Source organism: Strongylocentrotus purpuratus, unplaced genomic scaffold, assembly GCF_000002235.5.
Source record: "Strongylocentrotus purpuratus isolate Spur 01 unplaced genomic scaffold, Spur_5.0 spur5_contig_812, whole genome shotgun sequence".
Classification (NCBI taxonomy): Eukaryota; Metazoa; Echinodermata; class Echinoidea; order Camarodonta; family Strongylocentrotidae; genus Strongylocentrotus; species Strongylocentrotus purpuratus.
The window spans coordinates 1,011,290-1,017,567 of NW_022145516.1; the positions used below are offsets into that span (position 1 = coordinate 1,011,290).

The 6,278-nt window shown below is 37.6% G+C and overlaps 2 long non-coding RNA genes across 2 annotated transcripts; both read left to right on the top strand.

Moving 5' to 3' along the window:
- The first annotated feature begins 539 nt into the window (after positions 1 to 539).
- On the top strand, positions 540 to 1,417 carry LOC115921197. Its single transcript, XR_004062807.1, has 2 exons — positions 540 to 1,007; positions 1,054 to 1,417. It is a non-coding gene; the product is annotated as an uncharacterized LOC115921197 (long non-coding RNA).
- Positions 1,418 to 5,167: 3,750 nt separating this feature from the next.
- Positions 5,168 to 6,059, top strand: LOC115921204. Its single transcript, XR_004062810.1, has 2 exons — positions 5,168 to 5,649; positions 5,696 to 6,059. It is a non-coding gene; the product is annotated as an uncharacterized LOC115921204 (long non-coding RNA).
- The last annotated feature ends 219 nt before the right edge of the window (positions 6,060 to 6,278 follow it).

Here is a 6,278-nt window from a genome sequence, read left to right on the forward strand (position 1 = left end):
ATTTAAATCGCTTCTATAAAAAAAACACTGAACAATGTACTGCACGTCTAACGGCCACGCCACGCCGTCTTCTATTATGATGAAATAATAGAATCAAGCTCCGAGTGAAATCAGGTTTTTGTATTGGTCCGCTAGCTATATGACTTTCACTCGGGGGTGGGGTTAGTCTCAAATAGACCACTGTATCAGTGTATGATATTATATTATTAAAATATAAAATACAAAGAGACAAATCTAGAAATAAAGTGCTTGGACACGATTTGAATTACGATGTCACTTGGTAATTATTTAATTAATATGAATGACAAATCTCATCCATCAAATCAGAATAATAGAAATAATACAACTTATATATAAATGTTGCAATAAATATAATTGCAAAGTATTCTTAAGAGTTAAAGGGCGACTTATTTCTTACTTAATTTATTACAGTCTAATGGGGAAGGGAAGGGATAGGTTAAGGGAAATGAAGTTAGTAATTATGGCCACTTAGCTCGCTGATATTTCGATCGTAGACTTGACTTGGAACGGGACGACTGGGACGAACTTGGACGAGACTTGGAGAAACTTGACTTGGCGGGACTGGAAGCTGGACGGGAATTGACGGGAACGAAGCTGGACGTGACTTGGAGAAACTTGACTTGGCGGGACTGGAAGCTGGACGGGAATTGGCGGGAACGAAGCTGGACGTGACTTGGAGAACTTGACTTGGCGGGACTGGAAGCTGACGGGTACGGGAATAAAGCTGGACGTGACTTTGGACTAAACTGGATACAGTTCTTTATTATGTTGAATTAACAGACACTTTCCCAAATGACTGGAGCTGGAGTTGGCATCGAGTTGACTTTAAAATACGGAAGGTGTATTTCAGAACTTGCTCAACCTGTTATTCGAATTCTCCAAAGTCCAAATCTTGAAGTATATTGTATACTGGATATTTGAAGTTGAAGCACTGATGAGTTAGAGATGGATTAGAAGGAGAAAGGTTCCGGGTGGGGACGTTCCAGGTGGGGGTTTCCAAGTGAGGGGGTTCCAAGTGAGGGGTTCAGCTAGGTGGGGGGATCCAAGTGAGGATTTCATGCAAGGGATGGGGGTTTTATACCTAATTACATATTCACAATCTCGATTCCGAGATCTCCTCCTACAAAATATTCTTACACTAAACTTCACTATTTCATTATAATTACAGTAGGTGACTGGGCGGGCATAACACTTGATGGACACTCGAAGAGTCGTCCTGAACAATTTATCCTAACATTCTGATTGGGCGAAAACAAAAATAAGGGGAAGGAGTAGAAAAGACAAAGGCTCATTGAACAGTTGGGTATATCCCTGCTCCTACTTCCTGCGATGACTTAACTCCTTTTCCAAGAAAACAAATGCTTTGTCTTCCAGCCCAAACTGGTATTCGCAGAGGCAGAAGGACAATTTATATGTTTGCTTATCATCAAAGATTGTCAACATTAACTTCCTCCCTCTGTGTTTCTAATCTTGGGGTAAATAAATCTAAGTCTTAAGTTTTGGCAACACTGGTTGAGTAGGGGCTTTGTCTACTATAGGTCATGTACCTTTTCTATGTGAACAGATTTAATCCTAAGTTTTCATTCATGTGAATGGACCTAAACTCCAATAACATAAGGGGCATTCTCATTATCTACAAACATCCTATTCTTGGAATATTCGGACAAGTGGAAATGACCAGGTTACATCTTACTATAGTTTGTTGACCTCCAGTAGAGAGGATGATGAAATAGGAGAGAGACCGAGAGAGAGAGAGAGGGGGGGTTATCTGGTTTAAAGGGAGACATCTCTACTTCCCTACATCTTCCCCTTGGCCACTTGAATGGCGACCTCGCCATTCCCAAAAATGGAATATAAAAGAACACACCTCAACTTAAGTACAACTGTCTTTCCTATACTTATGGTTTACCAAATGACATCTGAAATACTACTACAACACTCAATTGATGCCTACTGCGCTCATATACATGTACAAGATATGAAGGCAATAGCATATAACACAATTATACTTTATAACCAAAGTATCCTACATGTATGTACACAAGTCATGTCATATTACATAACAACAGAGATTAGACTCCATCTTTACAAATCCATCTATAAAAAATGTCAGTGCAAACTTAAAATAAATCAAATGCATGTCTAGAGTGCAAATAAGTACACAAAATAATATCATGTCGGTATATCCTCAGATTCCCAAACAAAAACTAAATCAAGCGATATTGTATCAGAGTACAATATATTATAATATACATCATTTATGACTGTATCTATTAGCGAAAAGATACAAAATGTATATAAACGTACTACATTTATTTTACTATTTCTTCCCTACCAATCAACCAAATGTCTCAAATAAAAGTAACAAAACTAAAACATCTTAACCTTCAAATAAAATTAAAGTGATAACCTCTTGGCACACACTATAATCTAAGTAAGTAAGAACAACAACAACCCTTTTCACCAAAAGCAGCACCACAATTCCTCACAAAACAAAACGTCATTTTTTTAATTTTTGTTTGTTGTTGATAGATAAGCTTATCCGGTGGGCGCGGGCATCTTTGTGACTGTCTCGGGGGACAGTCCTCCTCTATTGAGGCGGCCTATTGCTACTCACACGGACGGGTAGGGGATGGGGTAACATCACCTTCCCTGTTCCACTTTATCATTTACAAAAAAACAACATCAACAAAAATTATCACCACTCATTTACTTAATTGTACATGTACTCCAATACATGCCTTCTCGACATACTAGGTTACATGCACAAGCGATTAAGTGCGAGTGACGCTTCCCTCCGAACTATCCCTAATGATGCTCCGACATCCTATCTTTCCTTCATTAATAATAAAATTGAAATCATTGTCTACATTTATTACAAACAAAATTTAAAAATTAAGCAACTCGTGTTGGGCAATTTCCACAAACACTATAGGGTTTTATCATGCATTCCGATCTGATGCATACATGTCAGTTCAGTGCCTAGAGCTTGCAATAAAGCCAAGCTAATGGTCACTAACCATGGAATACAAAATAAACAAATTCTGTCCTAATAAACCTCATATTTAATGGAAACATCTCAAATACTTATACCTCTTAATTACTGACTGTCTTCACTTAACTCTTAAACATCGTTTTAAATTAAAACGAACCAATCGCCTGTGCAAAATTATGCGCATAAATCAATCTGGCTCGACACATCATTATCAGCACTGTTTGCCCTACCATTTTATGGGGCATTATAAACAATTAAAACAAAATTAACAGTTGCATAATTAGGCTGAACTAACAAAATGGCAAATTAAATCTATTTTCTATCAAATTTTCTCTTATCGCACAATTTCTACGAAAGTTCATATCGAACAATTTTTCAAAACAAAAATACTTAAGTTTTACTCTCAAAAAAAATAATTCCAAGAAAGGAAAAAATAAAGAAATATTCTATATCCCATAAATGTGTGATATCAGCAACTAGCAGGCTAGAAATTTGAGCACAAAAGGGCAAAGCAACAATGGACCACTTTAAAACATCCGATCAGACTTTCAACTACACATAAAAAATATATACGACCCGGACGCTCCTACAAAGGCAGCATCTCAATATTTTCCTCGAGAAAATACTAACAAACAAAAAACTCATCCCTGCGCAAGGTTATCTCTCTTTTAGACTAACTGCAACATGATGATCTCCAATACTAAACTACTTTAAAACAGCCTACTCCTACCTTATCTGCATCATGCCTATTTACGACTTATTTCGGTGAGAAACTAAGCCAGCAATGAGCTATTGATATGGGGAATACGTGGAAGTTCCTTGAACTCCACCCTAACTGTAACTTAAATACTACATCTAATTTAATGAAAATCTTCTCGCACATCTTTATTAGGTCCAATTTTCTAAGCCTTCTTATACTTTCTGTCCCAGTACCTACAGTTACCTAAGTCACAACAATACCCAAAAACTTTAATTTGGTAGTCCCTCCTGCACTCCTCACAACAAAATTAATTTGCGCAACTTAAAACAATAATTCCTTCTCCCTGATCTCTTACAATACTATGATGAATTACTCGGGTTTAAAAAAACAACTTAAATGTTACTAACAGAAAAAAAATGTATATCTTTGTAATTTAAAACTTTTGGAATTGCCATAATGTTACTACAACATATTTAAAATTACCTTAAATAAATCAAAAGCAAAAAATAAAGGATAGATCAGTGTTTGTTGAAATCTAGCCGAATGGGGACATTTCAAATCTTAATTTTCGCTCGGCTTGGAAATACAGAACGTTTTAAATTCTTCAAAATACACCTGTCAACTATGATATCATCTTTTTCATTGTCATTATCTCCTCCACACTCACACAGCTGAGAACAAAGTTTATCAAACAGAGACATGCCAGACAGATTCACAGAAACCAACATAAACAGCAAAATGCAACTCATTATGCTCATGGCTACTTAACAAACAAGGAAAAAGTGTGAAATTGATCAACTCTCTACAAAACTAAAACACTACATATACAAGCACTTTTATTGACAGGGACTTGGCATCAAACCTGTCTTTTATAAAAACTATTTTGGGAGCGTTACAGCGTTTTGAAACATTTAAACCAAAATCCTATCAGAGCATTCGTGCTGATAACGCGAAGAGGTCGTGGGTTCCGTCTAACGGCCACGCCACGCCGTCTTCTATTATGATGAAATAATAGAATCAAGCTCCGAGTGAAATCAGGTTTTTGTATTGGTCCGCTAGCTATATGACTTTCACTCGGGGGTGGGGTTAGTCTCAAATAGACCACTGTATCAGTGTATGATATTATATTATTAAAATATAAAATACAAAGAGACAAATCTAGAAATAAAGTGCTTGGACACGATTTGAATTACGATGTCACTTGGTAATTATTTAATTAATATGAATGACAAATCTCATCCATCAAATCAGAATAATAGAAATAATACAACTTATATATAAATGTTGCAATAAATATAATTGCAAAGTATTCTTAAGAGTTAAAGGGCGACTTATTTCTTACTTAATTTATTACAGTCTAATGGGGAAGGGAAGGGATAGGTTAAGGGAAATGAAGTTAGTAATTATGGCCACTTAGCTCGCTGATATTTCGATCGTAGACTTGACTCGGAACGGGATGCGACTGGGACGAACTTGGACGAGACTTGGAGAAACTTGACTTGGCGGGACTGGAAGCTGGACGAGAATTGACGGGAACGAAGCTGGACGTGACTTGGAGAAACTTGACTTGGCGGGACTGGAAGCTGGACGGGAATTGGCGGGAACGAAGCTGGACGTGACTTGGAGAACTTGACTTGGCGGGACTGGAAGCTGACGGGTACGGGAATAAAGCTGGACGTGACTTTGGACTAAACTGGATACAGTTCTTTATTATGTTGAATTAACAGACACTTTCCCAAATGACTGGAGCTGGAGTTGGCATCGAGTTGACTTTAAAATACGGAAGGTGTATTTCAGAACTTGCTCAACCTGTTATTCGAATTCTCCAAAGTCCAAATCTTGAAGTATATTGTATACTGGATATTTGAAGTTGAAGCACTGATGAGTTAGAGATGGATTAGAAGGAGAAAGGTTCCGGGTGGGGACGTTCCAGGTGGGGGTTTCCAAGTGAGGGGGTTCCAAGTGAGGGGTTCAGCTAGGTGGGGGGATCCAAGTGAGGATTTCATGCAAGGGATGGGGGTTTTATACCTAATTACATATTCACAATCTCGATTCCGAGATCTCCTCCTACAAAATATTCTTACACTAAACTTCACTATTTCATTATAATTACAGTAGGTGACTGGGCGGGCATAACACTTGATGGACACTCGAAGAGTCGTCCTGAACAATTTATCCTAACATTCTGATTGGGCGAAAACAAAAATAAGGGGAAGGAGTAGAAAAGACAAAGGCTCATTGAACAGTTGGGTATATCCCTGCTCCTACTTCCTGCGATGACTTAACTCCTTTTCCAAGAAAACAAATGCTTTGTCTTCCAGCCCAAACTGGTATTCGCAGAGGCAGAAGGACAATTTATATGTTTGCTTATCATCAAAGATTGTCAACATTAACTTCCTCCCTCTGTGTTTCTAATCTTGGGGTAAATAAATCTAAGTCTTAAGTTTTGGCAACACTGGTTGACCTAAACTCCAATAACATAAGGGGCATTCTCATTATCTACAAACATCCTATTCTTGGAATATTCGGACAAGTGGAAATGACCAGGTTACATCTTACTAT